Source organism: Atractosteus spatula (genome assembly GCF_055471065.1).
Source record: "Atractosteus spatula isolate fAtrSpa1 chromosome 10 unlocalized genomic scaffold, fAtrSpa1.hap1 SUPER_10_unloc_6, whole genome shotgun sequence".
In the NCBI taxonomy this organism is placed as follows: domain Eukaryota; kingdom Metazoa; phylum Chordata; class Actinopteri; order Semionotiformes; family Lepisosteidae; genus Atractosteus; species Atractosteus spatula.
In genome coordinates, this window is record NW_028296626.1 from 993,706 (window position 1) to 1,015,656 (window position 21,951).

Sequence of the window (21,951 nt, forward strand, 5' to 3'; positions counted from 1 at the left end):
GCCATTTTCTCACATGCCATGCTCAGAGGGTCATATTTTTAAAATGGTATCATTAAATGTCCTGAAGTTCAGGATTTTGACAGTCTGTTATATTGTGTCTCACACCTTGATGTCAGAATTGTGAGACGAGTTTGTAATCAGGAGGGAGGGCCATAGCAATTCAGCAGAAATTGCATTCACCTTTTCCCAATGCATTCTCACATGCCATTTTCTCACATGCCATGCTCAGAGGGTCATATTTTTAAAATGGTATCATTAAATGTCCTGAAGTTCAGGATTTTGACAGTCTGTTATATTGTGTCTCACACCTTGATGTCAGAAATATGAGACGATTTTAAAATCAGGAGGGAGGGCCCTAGCAATATAGCAAACATTGCATTTACCATTTGACAATGTATTCTCTCATGCCATGTTCAGAGGGTCGTATTTAAAAAACGGTACAGTACAATGTTCTGAAGTTCAGGATTTTGATAGTCTTTTCCATTGTGTCTCTCACATCTGTGTCAGAATTTTTAGACATTTTTATAACCAGGAGGTAGGTTTGATCACCCTCTGCTCATCCTCAGTTAACCATATAGTCTCATATGCCATGTTCTAAATGTCCCATTTAAAACTGCTATATTAAAATTTCTTGTAAAATGCAAGAGTTTGAGACTTTTTATGATCAGAAGGCAAGGTCGTGGAAAATATGCAGAAAGTGCCAGTGAATTTACGTTTTGCCTTTGTCTTATTTACTCGTGGTATAACATGCCAGTTTGTTTTATTGTGAGTTGTGTTTCTGAAATGTGCTTCATACAAAAATGCAATTTGGACAGTCTCTACTTACATATTCCCCTTTACTGAGGAAATGTACAGTAATACATCCGGATAAGTATTTTTAAAAATGACTATTTAAATGACTCATTTAAAAATGAGCCATCTACAGGCGAAAGACGACATAACATCACAGCAGCAGCATTTAAGATGGAACGAAAAACGCAAAGCAGCAGCTGGCGAATAAGAAGCCAACTTCAGCCTCGTTAATGCAATAGCATTAGGTGAGGTGGAAAAATATTTCTTGCTCTGAATCTTAACATTTTTATAGGAGGTGTTCTAGGACTTCTTGCCTCAGAAAAAAAAACTGCCAGTACATCACTTATTTCTAATCCATCAATAGCAGCAGTGTTATCAGTACTGAGCCCTAAATGTAGGTCCTATCATCATATAAAAAGTCGAAAGTATCGACTGCATTCAACTGATAAAATGTATCTTCTATGAGAGTTATATCTTTATCCAAAATACATCGGAAACAAATTTGCACGTTTTTTGGGGGGGATCCTGAAGACTGAGACTCAAAACTTTTTTTTTCCTTCTTTCCAGGAGGAAGGATTATTCAGATGCAAACATTGTCCCAAAATCAATGTACTCTCCATTGATATTCAAATCCTCAAATTCTTCATCTGAACGTCGATATTGAAATATGATATCGTACAAATTGTGGTTTTCTTTTTAAAGCAAATTTTATGCTTTAAATTAAATAAATTTTATTGATTATGAATGTGCCGGAAATTTTTCAGTACTTTAGAGGGTTCTGCCATTTTAGATGTTATGCTGTTCCTGTCTGATTTATCAAATGTGTCATTTAAATCTCCAGTCATTTCTATATCAGTCTGAACGCCTTGCAGTAAAGATTGCAATTCATCCAAAAATGCCAAGTTTCCCACTGGTGATACATACAAGGAAATGAATGTATATTTTCCCCCCAAATCAACAAATTTAAAATCAAATACCTCCCTCATCTGCAGGTGGAGAGAATAATGTCAGAATAAATACAGGTTTAAAAGTCAGGAGCATTGATAGTCCTATTTTAAAATGACACTAAAATGCTCACAATATATTAGAAAGCTCTGTAAAATGCAAAAATAATAAAAAAAATATTAAAACAAGGTACAAAGAAATAATACACAGTTATAAAGCTCAGGAATTATCAATGTGAAGTTACAATGGGTTGATTGTGTTTCATGTGATATAAAAAATAAAATGTTTGCAAAAAATCCACTTACAATATGCTAAAAATGGCAAGAATACTTAACCTTTTACTACCAGTGACTTATTTAGCCAATGTCCACCTGGAATTTCCTCCCCCTTAAACATTTGTTATATCTCTGCAGCAGAACATAGCAGGAGCCTGGTTCAGGTATTAAATTGAAGCTAACCCCTTTGGCTTTGAGTGTGAATAGTCAAATTTCTTATATTTCTTAATGTGTCCACTCAGCAGACAAACATATGAAAAAAAACAAAAAAAACAGTTTTGGCGAACATTTTTTTTGGTCTTCAGAGGTCAGATTTTCAACTATATGCATGTCAAGGGCCTGGGAATGATTTGTAAACCTTGTTCTAGGTGGCTACTAGCTTGGATAAAAATTTGGGACAAATTGATCAATTAGAAAAAATTTTACATCATGTTTTGTGAAGACTGGACCTGGAATGAAATTTCCGGCCTATAATAAAAAATCATAAAAATATTGAAAATAATAAGAATAAAAACCATTGCAATTGCTATAAAAACCTTAAGACACTGCTAGAGAGCCTTTATCTGCTGTTATGCAATGAAAAAAAACCTCAGAGTTGCCTTCTGGTGTGAAAAAAAGGAGCACTGATAAGAAACTGATAAAAAACTGATTGATTATCCCTTCTGAGTCAATGATTGACAGCTAAAAATGCAGCCTGAAGCTTCTAGAGGAAGTCTCACCCCCTAAGGGCTCTGAATGGCTGAAAACACAAAGAATGACAGCGTTTTTTACCAATCAAATCGCCTTATTTCTGGCGCTCATTCTTCAAAAATTTATTACGTAATCAGTAACGTTTACTAGTCTCTAGCTCTTGAGATAAACTAGTCTGCGTTATTTTGGATATATATCATGCTCCAGAATAAGGTAAAAACATGGGATATATATATATTTGCTGGTTTTTGCTTTTGCGGTTTTGTTGGTAAAAATGTATGATATTGACATGTTGTGCTTGCCGGGTTGCCGTGTGTTTCTATTGGGATTCTGCTAGTTCATTAATTTATTGGTTTATTGCATAATAGTGTCATGTCTGTGGAAACAAACTTTATGGTTTTGTTGTGGTGATATTTGAGAATACGTGCATGTGAGAAAATTTGTGGAGCGGTTTCAAACAAACGTTGTTTATCTCGCGTTTATCTTAAAAATAAAAAGCGTCATTTGGGGAGACAGGAGTGGTCCTCGGTGACCGCGATCCGGACTAAGTTAACAGGTGTGTAATTTAAAAAAAAATAAAACAAGTTAAAAATAAATACTAAATGGGTTTAACATTCAGGAATGTAATTGGTCAGATGCTTACGATAAGTGATGCTGGTGTTTCGTGTGATTTAGCGAATTCAAAAAAATATTCATTTTAAAAACGGCAAGAGCTCGTATGAAAAATAAGTTCTTAAGTATCTTTGTTACAACAGCCGCGCCAGAACTATTCAGATACTGTACATCAGAAAAGTACCTGAACTTGACTGGTTTATATTCAGTTATGTGCATTGGGAACGAAAGGGAGACTTAGATGGATTTTATTAGGGTTTTAGGAATCAGAAAATTTATTTCTACACGTTTATGCCTACGAGCAGAAATAACTTCCTGCTTTCAGCGCTTTTTTTGTTTCTGCTTGTAACCTCGAACAGAGAAACCCAGTACTGACTCACAGAAACACCCCGGAGTTTCTGTGTTTCTGGGATTTAAGAGGGATGTATGCAGCGGTGTTACTAGTCTGGAAGGAGGAGACGCGCATTCCGCACGGGGAGCGTAGAGCAATGAGCCGCACCTGCTGCGCGCTGAGTCCTGTCCTATATAACCGCTGAGCACGGACACACAGAGTCTCCAGCCAGTGTTGGAGATTTATGATTTCAATGTTTTTTTTTCCTTTTGAGCAGAAGCTGGGTTTCTTCCTCTAGTTAAAGTTATTGGAGTTGTGGTTACTGTGCTAGACCGTCGGGAATAGCGCTTTTATTTATTTTTTTGTCAAGCAGTCTGCTGTATACTGTACGTGAAATAAAGATAAGAGTGCTTTCTTGATACTTCACAAGAGTATACATAATCCACGAGCTGTATTAAAAAAAATGAACTGGAAGAAAAGCAATAGGGCTGGAGTTTATAGACTGTGATGCAAATACGAGAGTAGGAGAGGAGGGGACTAGTTCAGGAGCACAACCGGCCCTCTCCTGCCCATTCTCCCACCAGGGTCTGTTGTAAGCCAGTGTGAAATTCAGCTCCTTGCAGTTCAGCTTTCGATCACTCAGCTGCATTGCCCTGGGAATGTGGCGCAAATAAAGGAGATAGCAACCAGACTAGAGGGAGAGTTTTTATTCCTAAGGAATGACTTGTTTTACAACAGCAGACAACTTAAAGAAACAAAAACCTCTGTTCTGCTGCTCCAGGTTGGTTCCACTGGGAACAAGTGTGGCCAGGAGCTCATGAACAGTAATTAGGGGTTGTTTCCACAAGGGGGGCTGGAGTAAGTTAGATGTCAAGGGCAATAAAACTCATTAGACCTAATTGAACAGTTAAAGTGAGTTGTTCTGCTTTCTGCACAGAAACCAGTGCTCTCTTCTCAATGTGTGGGTGAGTCTCTCAGTGATATAACAGCTAGGCAGGACTGCCACTGTGGTCTATTTCATCACCTGTGACCCCATCTTCCAAAGACAACAGTCCAATCTAGCATAGAGTGTCCCGGACTGCTCGGTCAGTGACAGTGAGAGGTTTATCTTGTCTCTTGTTCCGCCAGAATGTAACAAATAGTGACCCCTTAATGGAGGAAACTTTAGCTTTTGTAGGTAATTATACCACTTGACAATGTTACAGGTGATGGGGGGGAACCCCTAGTGATCCCACAGTCTCACATAGACAATGGCCAGTCTACACAAACCTCCAGTCAACACAGCCCTGACCCCTGTTATGTCACCCAGGTCTACACTGTGAGACAATGATTATTTAGGAAAATTGTAAGGAATGCATTCCAAAGCAGTCAATGGAAGTATGGAATTAAAATAGTCAAGTCTTGATAAATAGAGTATATTATCTATTTATTATACCTTTACATTGTGACAAAAACAAATTTCAAGTCCATTATGAGCACACACAGCATATTAAAGATGGGTCTCTGCACTGTAAAGGAATCTCAGTTCACTTATAAAAACTTTAGCTAATAAACCTGAAATGTCATTTCTTTTACTGCTTGTTCTTTAAGGTACTAACTCATTGACATTATGTAGATTAAAATAAGACTATTCACAAAGAAAAAGCATTTATCACAAATGTATCATGCCAAATAAACTCTAGTAATCAAGAGCAATTAAGAAAAGGAAACAAAACCATCTTTTGAGGATGCCAGATAGAAATGTAAACACACACTCACACGTGGGGCCAATCTTACCAGAAATCAATTAACCCACCAATGATCTTGGACTGATGTCTGAAAACCAGAGCAAACAGTACAATATTAAGGTACTAAAGCTATTAGTAGAACAGATCTAGCTTCTCAACATAATACTTATGTCTGAACTTCATTGAATAGTGACACTTCAATCTTTCATATTCAATATTTTTCACAAAATCAACAGCTGAGAACAGACCGCCATATACCTTTATCCAGTGGTTTTCAGAGCAGAGACTTCCGTGTGGGCAAGAGTTCTTTCCCTGAGGTCCACTGCACTTCAGCTAGCCACGTTCTGGCTGGGTCGTGTGTACTCCTTGGAACGTCGCCTGTAATGAATATTGGGGACTTTGTACAAATTAATAATGTGAGCATATAAATATGATTTGTGTTGAAGCCAAACATAGACAATCACTGTTAAAACTTGAATTCAACCTCCAGTGTCTGCTTTTGAAATGCTGATCATCACCCGTCTTCTGGCTTCTAGATGGACGTGTTAATGGATATTTCTTGTCTTCTTTTTTTTTCCCCCATATGCTCTTCTCTGTATCATTAAGTACTTCTGGGTCATTTCATGTACCTTGTGGCATCTTGGCTGATGGTGAATGGCAGGCAGCTGCTCTAAAAATAACATGCCTATTAATATGATGTTGAAGACAAAACCAAAACAAACATCTTTGTTTTGCACTTTACAATTTATCACAAGCTTGTCATATTTACAGTCATCAACTGATTTAGGCTGCTGTTCCTGTGAAAAATGTCCTTTGTTTAAGAAAGATTCAATTTAAAATCTTTAGGTTTTAAATATAAACCACTGGCAATGTGGTAATCACTTTTACAACTTTTAAGAAGTTGCAAGATATCTCTACAACTATGTTGTCCTTAACCTATTCAGAAACTACCACTAATATTGTAAGAAATTGTTCTCTAGACTCTAGATCTTGTGGGCTCTGTTCTCGATGAATTGGAAAGGTGTCGTTCATGAAGTCCAGTACTCTGTCGATCTCTCTCTTACCAAGAGACTACCCATCTAACGCTGCAGGAAACTCCAGTGCCTGGTCTGGGAATGCTGTGCTATTCAGATTCTGTCAATAAATTTCAAGAATGGTTCACCTTTTGGTTTACACTGTGGCATTTCTTTGCAGTAACAATTGAGTGGGATAGTTATCTGCCTTCTATACTCTTTTGAAAATCATGTATCTTTTTAGCAGTCCCATATCCTTTCCTTATATGCTTGCTGATGAGAATGAGAAATGCTATTTTCAAGACATTAACACGAATATAATTTTTACATTAATTCCAAGGTACAAGAAAATGAATATCTTCAAAATATGCACTTTAATAAACTTACTTAGTTTCTTTTTTGGAAATGGTCAGTGAACCAACCACTCCAGAGCTTGTCCTTCAACCTTGAAATTATTTCCTGGAAATGCTGTAATCACAGAGGAGCTCTTCTCCCCTCAACAATGTCCCTTTTTGTCACAGACAGAATTATGACAGGCTGTTCGTTGATTATAAATGACTTTCTTACAGCCCTTACATTGTCTTTTCTCTTTGATGGATTTATCCATCTTCCAATTTGCCTCCTTATCCGGGAGGCAGGCTCAGTGTTTTTCACGAGCATCAATGCACAGTTTTTGTGCAGGTTCATCTGAAAAGAAAAGACATCTCATGTCTCCCTCTGTCATCTGTGAGCTTCAGCAGTTGTCTTTGTGATGACCTTGCCGTTGTAATCACACACCACCTCTCCCTTCTGGAAACACCTGGAAGTCACAAACTTCTTCCCCTTCACAGGATCGTCAGTGATGCTCAGGCCTTCCCAGATTTGATACTTTATCAACTTTTTAATTTGCATGCCATTTGGTGGCAGTCCTGTGTTGGGCTTCCACTCCTCAAGCACTTCAGACACTGTTGATACATTGGCTGACCAGTCCATCTTCTCCGTCTCCTTTCACAGCTGCTGACCTGGGCAGTACAGCACAGTTTAGTGAAGTAAAGATGAAACGGCTGATAAAACACAAATAAAATGCAATTAAGGTACATTCCAGATTTTCTTAAATACCGTACATGATTGGAGCTATGCAGGTGGAGGTCTTTTGTTCGGTATTAACATGGATTTTAATTGGCTTCTATGAAAATTGGCCATGGTGTGAGTGAGTCCTGTGATGGACTGGTGTCACATTATGGGTGATACAGTACTTTGCATCCACTGCTTGCCAGGATGGTTCCAGTTCTACCACAACCCTGAATTGAGTGGATGGGTATATCAATGTAGTCATCAACTTGCATGTTCCTCTTCTTCACTCAATGCAAAGGAAGCCAGCTGTTGTTTGAGGTTTTGTGCTCTTTAACAGGAATTATGACCATTTTTGTGCCCACTTGTTGAAACAACACTTTCTTTGCACCCATTCCTCAACCTGTAATAGCGAGAAAATAAAAATGAATACACCAAACTGTAAAAATCCCATCTATGTAATTTCTTACTTTTGTTGTATGAAAGTATTCTTACTGTCATGTTCTTTACCACCCCTGGGTGCTACAGGTGCTTCAGCTGGAGAAAGGCCTGCAGGTAATACAGTACAAGAAGCTGCTCAGGCAAGGTGATGTCTTGCCCAGTCTGTGCAACACATCTCTCTTTGCAACACTTTGCAACACCTTCCAGCAATCCTTCGTACTTGGTTCTGGACTCTGCAACTGTCTATATCTGTGGGAGAAATTAATACTCATCAACTTTTTTTGTATTCAAATTAAAAGTACAACTGAAAGAAGTTTTAAAATGAAAATGACCTATTTTTAGTAATCTCTTGGCAACATTCTTACTGTTCTTCTTCTGAATATCCTTTAGGATACTTTGGAAGTTGATGATGAGGTTAGCCAGGCTGGGATCCTCTACTTTCACACTGATATCATTTAGGATGTAGCCTGGAAAATGGTTTATGTTCTTAATATAATTAGCAATGATTTGGTGAGACAGTCCAGTGGTCTTCATTTGGTTACAATAATTGTTGTTTTGGATAGGCCCTTTACAAAGTTTAAGGAAGATGCAGATGGATCCATAAAAACAGGAATCTGGAAACATTTTCTACCTCACAAATGTAGAGTCACTATGTTTATGGCTGAGATTTCACATGGGTGAATTTTAAGCTAAGGAGTAAAAACATGTGCTATGGAAATATCACTGCTCAATTTTAAATGCCTTTAAAAATAAATACCTCCTGAGAGCAATCTGCCACTCCAAGATCCTTGGTAAGGTCCTGTTTAAACCCAGCCAGGTGAGGAGCATCCAGGGAGTGCGTTCTGTCCAGTCCAGCCTGGGTCACCGTCTTCCTGAGAGCCTGCTGATGGCTTTTAAGAACTGGGAGGACAGTAGGAATACAAAATACACATTTAAACATTTTTACTTCTAAGACAAACTAGAATACAAGTATAAAACAAAAGATACATTTGGAAAAAATAGAAAGTTCTCCAGAACTCACATCTTCCCCTTCCTCTTCCACTTCAGTCTCTGGCATCTCTTCCTCCTGGACAGCAGCCTCTTGCTCAGGGCATCTGGACCACTGGTATATCATTTTAACATACCCTTACATAAAGGTAAAGGTTAGAAATGAAACAGAAGAACCCTTATAAATTATAAATATCTTACCTTGCTGATGTGTCTTCAGGATTCCACATAAAACAGTCCATGGACTCCGCCAGTCTCACATTCTCACCACACATGAGCCCTATGCTCTTGCAATCCCCGACCTGCCCATTCCTCAGGTGATTCAACAAGTCCTTCCTGGCCTGGAGAAGGAACTTGCTGATCTCCTCTGCTGAGGCTCATTTCATACACACCCTCTTTAGGTGAAGAGGAAACTGGTCAAATGTCTTCAGGCAGGTCTTGCACACCAGAGGAATCCTCATGGGTCTCTTTTGAAAATAAATAACTTTTGTGTAAAGGAACAAGTCAAGACTGTTTCAGTTTCTTAACCGAGCCTTAATTTTCTCTCCAATAGCTTCACCATATTGTTTATTGTATTTTTATCAGAATTATACCTTGCTCTAAATTAATGACTTTATAAAACAACTTAACTCTTACTTGGTCTTGTTCGCAGTCTTTCCAGTAGAAGTCGTTGTAGAATTTAAGAACTGCTGTGATAATTTGATCTGCCCGAGTGTCCTTCCCTAACCCAGTATTGATAGCTTGTGTACTGTAGGGTCCAAAGGTGGTGTTCTGCAATTTCCTCCCATAATGTTTCTTTGATCAGTTGGAAGCAAGTGTGAAAGCTTCCTCCCAGTGGGGAAGCTCAAGATCCTCTAGTTGTATGACAGATTTTCCTCATAGTGCTCTTCGAGGATCTGCAGTGTGGTGTGAAGCCAATTTTTGGCATTGCTTACCAGCTTCAAATATGTGAGTTTGGGTGGCTTGGCAGGTTTTATGAGTTCCTCGGTCTTCCGTCGTAGGCTGGCGGGTGCTCGGTTCTCCCGTCCAATAAAACTGCTGTGTTTTGTTAATGGTGGACTGTTTGGATCATTTTGTAGATGATCCTGGTTCCTTGTTGGAAGGTATCCTGTCTGTTTGACATGTTTGTTGTGTAGGCAGTGTGGAGGGTGACCGTACGGTTGCGTACGTTGTCAACTCTGGATTGATCCATACTTACCATTTAAATGCCTAAAGCTTCGTTGACACCATTAGGTTTCCACTGTTAGGCAGCTTTACCTCTGTAGAATCTGTGGCTCCATAGGAAGACAATCTTGCCTTTCTGTGTGTCGCTATGTTTCTGCCTGGGTCTTCTTCAGGCATTGTTCTGGAACACTGTGTCCATGCTGGCCTGTTTTTATCCTGTTTTGTAAGGGGCAGTGTGTTGTAGTTCCTCCTAGGGGGCTAGTTTGTATCCTATGGTCTGTGTTCCTTCTGTACGTTTCTGTACGAGTAGGTGCAGTTTCAGTTGGTGAATGGGTTTCTGCTTTCCCTGGTGGGGATTATGCATGGACCATTAACATCTCAATAGGCAATCAGGGTCTTTTTGTTTTCCTCCCTAGTAGGACTGTGCAAGCTGTGCGAGTTTCCATAGCTGATTGGTTTCAGTTATTCTTCTGTTTGTTGCGTGTTAGTATGGTGAAGAGTTCCAGTCCCTGTAGGGTCTGGCTATTGAGGAGAGGGGAACAAAGCTCCTTCTCCCAGATTTTATCCGAGAGGGGACCATCTGGGACAAGGAGAGCACTCTCCTTCCAACGACTAAAACCCTCCCGGTTTTTCTGATGTTCAGGTCTTGTGTAAAGATAGTATTAAGTCTTTTGATCCACTCCCTTTCCTTTTTCTTTGTTTCTATCTCTGTCCAGTTGGGGTTGCTTTCCAGTCCCGTGGTTCCTGATGTACCTGTGTTGTGTCAGCTGGGTTCGGATGGAGTTACCCGTTCCCCCCACATAGGTCACCCCGCACTTTTTGCACTGGATGCTGTAGATGGCGTTATTGATGTTTTCTGAGAGTGCCCTTTGCAACTGGAAGATTTCTTTAGTTTCTTTGTTTTGGATCATTGTTTTCTGTTATGAAATGTTTGGCTCTTGGTGTATATGATCTGTTTTGTACAGGTTTTAGCTTGCTTTGGACTAATTAATGCTGAAGGTTTTTGTTTTTTTCTGTGTGCAGATATGATTTTGTGCTCCCTCAGTATGTTTGTGTTTTCTAATATCATGGTTTTTGGTTGGTTTTTATGCTGAGTTGAGAATATGATGTGTTGAGGGGTATTTTTCTGTCATCTGGAGTTTTTCTATTTAGAAATGTTTGTGCCACATTTTTGAGGAAACTTTGTGTGTATCTTCTCTGGCATAAAGCTGGGAAGAGTGTGTATTTGGCTTCCTCAAAGTCTTGTTGTTGTGTACAGATTTTGTGGAAGTGTAGGAGTTGTGATTTTACCAGTCCTTTTAAAGTATGTTTTGGGTGGAAGCTATCCTTGTGCAGTAAGCCGTGTGAATGTGTCTTTGAAAAATACCTTGATGTCCAGTTTGTCTGTGTTGTTGAAGGAAGAAACCTTGTATGTGGTGGTGTCTAGGAAGTCTATCAGGCTACCATGCTTGGTGTATTTGAGTTTAATGGACCTGTGGTGTGTGTTGAGGGTGTTAATGATTTCTTGTAAGGCTTGATATGTGCTGCCTATATGTTTATTTTTTATATCTTTGCCCTGGGATGGACTGGTGTCCTTTCCAGGGTGTAGCCTGCCATGTGTCTATTTCTTGCCACGTTTTAAAGTGGAGTTACAATCTTACTATTTTTACAGTTTAAATTGACATTTACAAATGTATATTGAAGCAGCTACCCACCTGAACTACACTATGTCAGCATGTGTAGTCTGCAAAGGAACAAGTAATAGGTTTATTCCATACTGAAAAGAGAAGAGAGAAAACTCAATGTTTCGGCTGTGAAGCCTTCTTCAGGTGTGAGAAAGACAGGGCAGATTACAAAGATTAAATAGCACAGAAGAACAAAAGCTGGGAGAAGGGAGGAGGCAGGAGCAGCAGAGAGGCCACTCAGGAAGTGCAAAATGGAGAGAGGTGAAGAAAGGTGTGAAGTCAAAACCTGCAAGAGAATAGAGAAGATTACATTAAAATAAGTCAGTCATTGAGAGATCCTGGCTATTTGAGGTGAAAAGAAAAACTATGGGCTTGGAGAAATCTTTAACCTTCCCAGCCCTAATATGTTCTCTGAAGCATTCTCCTAGTCTCCTTTCGGTTTCCCAAATGTAGATAGCTGGGCATTTTTTGCAAGAGATACAGTAAATGAGATTCAGGATGTTGTCAGGGTTATCTGGAATTGTCCTGTGATGCCCTGATTGTCGTTAGATATGTATTTGCCAGTGATGCAGCGAGTGCTATTGCAGGGGAAGGTGCTGAGTGTGAGGGAGCTGTGAAGAAGAAGCTTATGTGGTGGTCAGCGATAAGAGATGATTGGGCGGTCGGAAAAAAGAGTACCAATGGAGGGATCGTCCTGTAAAATGTAGTCATTGTTAATGATGGTCCTGGGGATAGAAATTGGGTTAGGGTGGTAGGGAAGCACCGAGGGAATGCAGTTGTGAGACTGGGAGTTCCTGATTGAGTTGATGATCCGAGGGCTGTTTTTGGCCCGGGAGTAGAATAAAGCGACACCTTTCATCAAACATTTTGACAGGTACCACGCCCCCTTTTTCAGCCAATGGGAGGCCGCCATGGGCAGATGTCCTGCCCCCTTATCGGCCAATGGTGCAATGTTATGGGCGGATGTCCCGCCCCCTCGAGAGCCAATGGTGTGTCATAATGAGTGTTGTTGTCCCGCCTTCCACCCCTAGCAGCCCCAGGCCTCAGGGTCCAAATGCCCACCACCGCATCCCCTTCGATTTATAAATAAGTGTGTGAAAGAGCGTATTAGCAACGAGGGATGGAAGGTGATCATGTCTGCTGCAGGTTTGAATGCAATCTATTATAACCCTAGGGAATTGGCGGTGTGGGAAGTCTGGTGAGTGCCGCGAGTTTCTTGGGTGTGAGCGCACGCACGCACGCATGCACACTGACTGACTGAGTAAAGTGTCACAGAAAGAACTCGCAGGACAAATAGCATGTGAAATGTGAACCACTTTATTTCATCGGTAGGTTTTAAATTACAGAAACATCCCAGTATACACTTTTAAACTTTTCACACACATTACAGACTACTGCTTGCAATCGCCAATTAAATGTTGGTGCAGAAAATTAGTTGTAGCTATCGCCCCAACATTGTTCAGAAACTCAGCAGCATCTGAAAAAGCATTCATAACGCCCTTTCTCTTGCCATTTTTTATAGCCATGAACACCGAACTGGGCGACCCTAACAGAGCAAATAAATTAGCCTGAGTGATCAGAGGGACGGTGTTACCACAGGTTCTATGTAAAATACGTTGTATTTTGGAATACACACCGCTGAATCCGCCAGGCTTCAGTTTCTGATCTGAAAACATCAGAATCGCAGTAATTTCACTCATGTTCTTTACATGCACATCTATCTCTTTAACAAATTCAAGGACATTAGCATTCAGTTAATTGATTTTCATTTCAAGCTTTGCAGAAAGAAGAGTGTAAAGCACTTTTTGTAAGAATTCTTACGTATACATTCGAAATTTTTCGTTCTTCTCACAATGGCACACCTGTGTCTGTAAAACAGAGTGAAAGCTCTATTCACATTGCGAGTATTTCACAGCCCTGGTTTTACATAGATCTTTTTTCTTTTCTGTAAAAATAAGTATAAATAAGTATAAAATAAGTTTTGCAACGCACCAAAAGTCACGTGTAGTATTTTTCCATCTACCTTTACAAGTAAGGAGCGTACATTCTCATATGGCGAGCGGTCGTCAATTATTTTTCTCAGCAAGTGCTTTATAATCTGCTCAGTATCATCTGTAAAAGTATAGGCACCCAGGCCACTGGCGATGTACAGAACAGCCGATAAAATTCGGGCTAAACTGAGACACTTATAAATTTCTAATGCGGCAAACAACACATCTTTGTACTGTAACATGACCAGGGGAAGGGTCATTCATAACAGGTATTTTCGGAATGACCTACTTAAAATACTAGATATGGACCTTAGCAAAATGGCTGCCAAAAAGAATCAGCTGACCGGTAAATGGAAAGGGTCTACCCTGAGAAACAATGAGACACAGCTGAGCCGCATCAGGAACCGAAATATAAGTGCCCCGGAGGCAGTGAACAGGGCGGAAGCCGATAAGGTGAATGCGGTTTGGAGGAAAAGAGAGGAAAGAGGTGTATGTTAAAGATCGGGCTAAAGAATAACGGACTACTGAAAGGAGAAAAGGTTTATGGTTTTTGGATTACGGACACTGGATAAAGATACATCGCGGATTGGCTTTATTACGGACTTTTGGAACTCGGATCGGATCAGGATTAAGGGAACGGATTACGGACTGTATTTGGAAGATAGTTGGAGGAAGAAACGCCACAAAACTCAGGAAAGAAAAGTGTGGTGTGAGTACTACTTTCATTTACATAAACTTTCCCCCGGAGACACCACAGTACCCATCCGCGCACCCGACAACCAGGCATGTGTGACCCCGTTGACCTGGATGATTAATCAAACAGGCCGCGCATTCATCAACCACAACCCCCTTTAAACAATGGTTGAAGGTGCAACATACCACCCACTTTACAATCTGATCCATAGCATCGGGCTCATTAGAGCCATCGTTAGCTAAACTAGGTTGAACATTATCATTAATCACATTTTGGCGAACACACATGAACAGACACGAAACATTCAAGCTTGATGGTAGTTTGAAGATTGATGCATCGACCTCTTCGTTATTCTATTAAAGGAAAAAAGAAAAGGAAGGCTTAACAAAATAAATAGGCATGCTTTTTACCTAAAATATTTAAATTGTAATGCCTCTTTTGTGTTAGAGTTCTTTGTTTGCTTCGAACTTGCTGTGGTTTAATATTTACCATTTGTAGCAACTCTTCATCAGTCGTTGACGGACCCCCAACACCTGAATCGCCATCAGAGTTCACATGACAGCCACTGTCACACACCACTGAGTGCTGAGTCAGCTTTTGCTAAAAAGAAGACAAAGTGTTGAAAACGAAATACGCTAAACGCAGATTGAAACAACAATTCCACGATCAGAAAAAATATTTTAGCAACCTACTTCTTCAGTTTGCATAGCAGAGGAATCCGATGATTCACTACTCAAAGAAGCCATCTTCGCAGCAGTCAATATCGGGGCCTCACAGCTCAGGTGTCACACTTCAAAACTGGCAAGTCGGCTAATTTAAGCATAAACTCCAAATTTGTAACCATGCTCAAGACATTTTTCAAATGGTTGTGATGTTTTAGAACGCCCCACCATATCCCCCCGCCCCAAAATCACACGTGTTTTATCGAGAGTGAAAAGTAATCACGTTGAATTAAAATATGTAAGCTTATTTCAATGACAAATTCTCAACAACTTTTCAAAAGTTTGAAATGATTTTCCACGTACCGTGAACGTAAAGTCTTTAAACCTTAAAAATATTAACATGCAACCCAAGCCTCAAATGATGTGTGTTTCTCTAGAAAAGAAATTACATTGAATCAAAAAATGTAAAACTTATTTTATCTTTTGAGAAGAGCATTGTAGGGCGGGTCTTTATATTTTAGTGGATAGGTCATAAAAGTGTTAAAATAATTGAATAAGACACATTTAGCAGCGATAACTTATAAGCACGAGCAAAAATTGATCTTATAGATTATAGACGCTTATAGATTTTAACAATATAACAGACTTTACTAAAATGTTTACTTTTAAAATAAATATTACATCACAACATGTCCACACTCAGGCACCTGCCGTTAAAGGTTATGGGATGTAGAGATACAGTATATAAGGTTCATGATAAGAATAAATGGCTGGCGATAAACCTTTCCTCGATCCTTTGCGGACTTGTAAAACTGTTCATGATCAGAATAAAAAACGCTCACGCTATTACACAAGCACCCGTGTCTCGCCAAAGCTGACAAATAAACAGACGGAAAAGCCGCACTGCACGTGTGAACAGGGGAATGAGCGAGCGAGTGGGGATAGGGCGCCTCCTGTGCTTAAAAGCTTACAGCACCTGGTATTCCCAGGCGGTCTCCCATCCAAGTACTAACCAGGCCCATCCCTGTTTAGCTTCCAAAATCAGACAAGATCAGGCGTGCTCAAGGGGGTGTGGCCGTAAGCGAGAGCAGGGCTCACTGGCACCCTTCTTATAGAGAGGACAGCTCCGCCACATCTTTTACGACGCTGCTTATTTTCCCTTGCGTTTTTCTCTTCTTCCCACGTTCTCTCTCTTCACTGCCTTCGTCCCCGCTCTATTTCACTTCAGCCTTTCACTCTTGCTTCCTTCCAATGAGGACGGAGCTGCGGGAGAAAGGGCGCTATAGAGGATCGCTGTGGAGAGCTGCTGCTGTGCTTTGACATCTGAGCTCTGTGGAAAATGATCTCAATACAATTCTGAAAAAGGCGACTCCCCGAACGCCAGCCGAACAAGTCTCCACAGCCAAAGCGCTGTGTCTCTTTTCAGCTGGCGATAAACCTTTCCTCGATCCTTTGCGGACTTGTAAAACTGTTCATGATCAGAATAAAAAAGGCTCACGCTAATACACAAGCACCCGTGTCTCGCCAAAGCTGACAAATAAACAGACAGAAAAGCCGCACTGCACGTGTGAACAGGGGAATGAGCGAGCGAGCGGGGATAGGGCGCCTCCTGCGCTTAAAAGCTTATAACACCTAGTACTCCCAGGCGGTCTCCCATCCAAGTACTAACCAGGCCCGTCCCTGCTTATCTTCCGCAATCAAACGAGATCAGGCATGCTCAAGGGGGTGTGGCCATAAGGGACAGCAGGGCTCACTGGCACCCTTCTATTAGAGAGGACAGCTCCGTCACCTCTTTTACGACGCTGCTTTTTTTCCCTTGCGTTTTTCTCTTCTTCCCACGTTCTCTCTCTTCACTGCCTTCGTCCCCGCTCTATTTCACTTCAGCCTTTCACTTGTAGCGGCAATGGTTGTTAATAAGACAGAATTAAGTGTTGCTGTGCTTTTTCAAATGAGGCCCCATCTCTCTGTTCATCTCTGTGGTGCAGCCACAGAGAAACTATTCATGCAGGCTGATTTAAAGATGTTTTCTTTTGATAAGGGACAGCTCCCAAATGGGGATGCACTTAGCTAAGCCTAGCTATCATGATCAATGGTCATCCATTGGCGCCTATCTTTCTAGGGTGTGCCAGATGGACATCTGGACTGCATTCCTAAGTGTCAGGAGTAAGTGACTCACATCTCACCTTCAACAACCAATCAGGGACTGGTAGGGCCGAGTAACCTACGTGGGACTCTGATGCCCATGGAACTTTCAGCCAATGAACGAGCTGAAGTTCCTCCAGGTAAAAACAGGCAACACAGAGGGCCTGAGAGACTATTTCCTGGACTTTTCTAAAGGGAATTCAAAGGAGAATTCCAGGGCAGGACGGCCCAGGAGCCAAAGGCTCCCAAGGGCAGGACATTCTCGCAGCGCGCCTCCTGACCATCCTAAGAGTCAGCCTGGACAACCACGGAACGACCAGTGTGTCCGAGTGCCAGAACTTTCCTTTGTTCTAAGAGTCTAGAGCGGAGGTTGCCAGAGAGTAACCAGAGGATCCACCTGAGGTAAGCACCAGCAGCAAGCCTTGTGAACAGGTCGGAACTGTGGACAGCTGAATCACTATTCAGAACTAGCGCTTCATCAGGAATGAACCGGTCCTCTTCCTGACTTGCTGGGACCCACAGTCATCTTTTCTCCTGTGCACAAACTTTGCTAGTTAAAGCCAACACTAACTAGCCGGTCAGTGAGCATCTGCAGCACAGCACAGCCTGGCACGGAGCCAAAGAGCCCGCAGGAGATCTGAATCCCCAGAGATTGGATGAGTATTCAACTTCAATGCATTACAGCTTGAGAATTCAATTGTTATCCCAACCAGTTGATATCAATTTTATTCCTAAGAGTTATGTACTTGTTTTGAGTATCTAATGTAGAAGTTGTAACCAAGTTCAATTACGAAACGGTCTAAATGAATGATATACTGAACTTATGTCCTCTTGATATATGTAACTCTTTGTAACTGAATGAATATATATCTTTTGTATTCTGAAAACCGTCACGATAAGATCTGTTAGGTTTACATGCATATTTTATGTATTAATAAATGTATCCTCGTGTATTAGTACCTGTGTGTGTGTGTGTTGTTTGAGTTATATCGCATGGTTGGATTCTAAGGCCATTAAAAGAATCCATTTCGTGATTTACGGCTACAATTAATAATTGTCCCCTTAAATGCCCAAATTCTACATTAGTATAGTGGCAAGTATCCCCGCCTGTCACGCGGGAGATTGGGGTTTGATTCCCCACCGGGGAGTAGCTTTTCTTTTACCTCCTTAGAGAAAGGACTGCCTTTCACTTCTCTGTTTTCTTTCACAGCGTCGTGCACCTTTTCATTGCTCTCGCTTTCAGAGCCTCCGCACGGCACACGACTCGACATCAGAAAGCACATTGAAGTGAAAGCAGGAAGCGCTGCGACATGCACTGTGCAGATCCAGCCACACTAAGAGGTGAGTGGGTCTGTTCGATGCACAAAGAACGCTTTGATAAGCGTCAAAGGCAAGTCATTCCGAGTTGGTCGTTTGTGTTTTCTGTTCAGACGCGAAATGCTGAAATGATCTCTCGGCTCCTCGGTTGTCATTTCTGCTCCGTAAAGAAATCACAGCACGCGTCGGCTTCCAGCACGGTGGGTCGGGACACGATGCCGGGGGTCGGAGAGAGCGATGTCTTCCTCGTTAGTATAGTGGTGATTATCCCCACCTGTCACGCGGGAGACTGGGGTACATCAGGACGCGCATTGGAGTGAAAGCAGGATGCGCTGCGACATGCACTGTGCAGATCCCGCCACACTAAGAGGTGAGTGGGTCTGTGCGATCACAGCGCTAGGCGAATCCCCAATCCCCTTTTGTGCGTGGCGACAAAAGAAGCCGGTCTGTTTCCGCCCAGTTTCGAACCAGGGACTTTTCGCGTGTGAGGCAAACGTGATAACCACTACACTACGGAAACGGTAGCAAACCCTTCCCAGCGGCCCAGTGCTGAGCTTCGCCAATGCGATTCAGCTGCTTCCAGTCCCTTTATTGGAGTGCGCTGATGGACCGTGCTCTCTCTCCAGAGACCAGCACGCCTGTCATGGACGGAGCAGGAAAAGCGGCGCCACATTCTACAGCCCTCTCCACGCAATCGACGAAATCGGGCTACTGAAGTGGAGAAAATCGCCTCTCCAGAAAGTGCAAATATCATCTTGGAGAGTATAAATCCTATTGTCGAAGGTCAGCCCTGTCTACCAGAGTAACCCTTCCACCTCCTGCAGCGATGATCAGCTCGTCTCACACGCGAGAAGTCTTCGGTTGGAAACAAGCACCCCCTCTTCTCGCGCGTTTTGCACGTTCGAGTGGTTTTAATGCGGCTCCTTCGTACACGGTGCTGATCTTTTGGAAAGCAGGAGGCAAAACTGACACGTTCCCATACCGGGAGTCAAACCCGGGCCGCCTGGGTGAAAACCAGGAATCCTAACCACTAGACCATATGGGAGCACACAACCCCGCTGTTCCGGGCATCATGCAAGCAAACTACATAAATATGAGAAAACACGCAAGAGAGTTGTCACTCAGAGTGTCGAAGGGTCGATGTATACTGGGGCTCAGTTGAAATGCAACGTCAGGACTTTTCCGAATTAGGTCACACGAAGAGAGCACAGCCTTTTCCGGCCTGCCACGTGGGTATCGGTAACTCGCCGTGATCGTATAGTGGTCAGTACTTTGCGTTGTGGCCGCAACAACCCCGGTTCGAATCCGGGTCACGGCAGAATAGGGGCGTCTGCTTTGACTACTTGCGCGAATGAAGGCAAAAAAAAGCCAATCGATGTGAACGAACGGCGCTTTACAGAGGAGTACTGCCTGACTGGATCGTTGATGAACGACAGAGGCCACTCCGACCTCTTCTCGGTTTTCTTCAATGACTTACTAAGGATCTTCTTCACATTCGCCCATGCAGGGGAAGCCAGTTACACCAAAGCAAACGCAGGAAAGTGCATTTCAAGCAGAGACCAGGAGGGACTTGTTTACACCGAGAGTGGTCGGAGAATGGAACAATGCGCCCAGCCCTGTTGCTGGAGCCGATTCTTGATGAGATCTTGGGCTCACTAAGAGGCCCCCGCTGGATGCTAATCTTTCTGTTGTTGTTGCAGGTCCTGCGCTGCTTTTGAGCCGACAGAGCTCGTCCTGGTCTGTCGGCACAGCCCAATTGCAAATGATCGGCTCCGCGTACAGAAGGAACGTGCGTTTGGTACAAGAGTGCATGAAGGCACCGGAAATACATTGGGAACAAATGACCGGTCGCTCAAGACCTCTGTGAAGTACAGGAGTGTGCAAAAAGAGGCTGTTTCCGCCCGGTCTCGAACCGGGGACCTTTCGCGTGTGAGGCGAACGTGATAGCCGCTACACTACGGAAACCTGCAGGGACCGCTGCTGGTGTCTCGCTTGCGTTTCGGGCTGAGAAAGGGAAGCGTCACTTTAGGCAGGGGGCGCTGGAGAGAGGAACAAAGGGCGCGATGAAACAAAATGCCGAAACCCGGGATCAAACCAGGGACTTTTAGATCTTCAGTCTAACGCTCTCCCAACTGACCTATTTCGGCAGTGCGCAGAGCCCACAGCCACCTGCTCCAGCCTTCCTGTGTTGCGGCATGAGCGCACCAAGAGGAGCGGGAGAGTGTTGCAGGAACGTCACTCAGAAGGAAAGCCACCCAGCTGTGCCCTCTGAGCTCTGTCCAGCGCATCTTCCTCGCATGGACTCCTGCCTGCGACGGGCAGGAAACAATTAGCAAGAACAGAGCAGCACCCCATGGGTGTCTCATGACCACACCTTAGGTTGTGACACGTGCAGGTGTGAGGGGTTGCCGGGCTACTCTGGAGCAGAGCTTGGGCGGAGGGGGGGCGGGAAAGCAGACAAAGAGGTGACACCTCAAGGTCTGCACGATCACAGCTCTCCGCCGCCCCAGGCTTCCGCTCGATAAGCTACTGGACACACCCGCCCCTCCTCACACAGACCGTGGAAAAGCCCCCGAGTGGGAGGGCTCTCTCTTCCTCCCAGGAGCTCTTGGACGCACAGACAGAGCGCGGGGAGCCGCCGCCTGCAAACACGGCTCCAGGCAGGACTCCACTCCGCAGGAGCCGCAGAGCAGAGGAGATGGGGGCAGCTTAGCTCCTGTGCAGAGACCTGAGCTGTTGTTGCTGCGGACGCTGTCTTTTCTGTTCTCGGGGTAGGAGTGAATGTTGAGTTGCCCTTAGAAATGAAGCAGAGCACTTCAACTGTACGGGTGTGTGTGCGTGCGCCCTGGTGATTCTGCGAGACAGATCGAACCTGGGCTAAAAGGGAGGGGGCTTAGCCCTCTTCCATTTGCTAGTTCAGAGTTGTACAACCCATCTGTATCTGCTAGGCGGCGCAGTCGTCGTGCACAAAGAACGCTTTGAAAAGCGTCAAAAGCAAGTCATTCCGAGTTGGTCGTTTGTGTTTTCCGTTCAGACGCGAAATGCTGACATGATCTCTCGGCTCCTCGGTTGTCATTTCTGTTCCGTAAAGGAATCACAGCACGCGTCGCCTTCCAGCACGCTGGGTCGGGACACGATGCCGAGGATCGGAGAGTGCGGTGTCTTCCTCGTTAGTATAGTGGCAAGTATCCCCGCCTGTCACGCGGGAGACCAGGGTTCGATTCCCTGACGGGGAGTCGAAAGCTTTTCTTTTACCTCCTTAGAGAAAGGACTGCCTTTCACTTCTCTGTTTTCTTTCACAGCGCCGTGCACCTTTTCATTGCTCTCGCTTTCAGAGCCTCCGCACGGCACACGACTCGACATCAGGAAGCACATTGAAGTGAAAGCAGGAAGCGCTGCGACATGCACTGTGCAGATCCCGCCACACTAAGAGGTGAGTGGGTCTGTTCGATGC

The 21,951-nt window shown here is 43.0% G+C and overlaps 1 non-coding gene and 2 pseudogenes across 1 annotated transcript; all 3 read right to left on the bottom strand.

Moving 5' to 3' along the window:
• Positions 1 to 16,002: 16,002 nt before the first annotated feature.
• On the bottom strand, positions 16,003 to 16,121 carry LOC148811945 (5S ribosomal RNA; annotated as a pseudogene).
• A 537-nt stretch (positions 16,122 to 16,658) lies between these two features.
• On the bottom strand, positions 16,659 to 16,777 carry LOC148811946 (5S ribosomal RNA; annotated as a pseudogene).
• A 2,693-nt stretch (positions 16,778 to 19,470) lies between these two features.
• On the bottom strand, positions 19,471 to 19,542 carry trnae-uuc (transfer RNA glutamic acid (anticodon UUC)). Its single transcript has one exon. It is a non-coding gene; the product is annotated as a tRNA-Glu (tRNA).
• Positions 19,543 to 21,951: the final 2,409 nt, after the last annotated feature.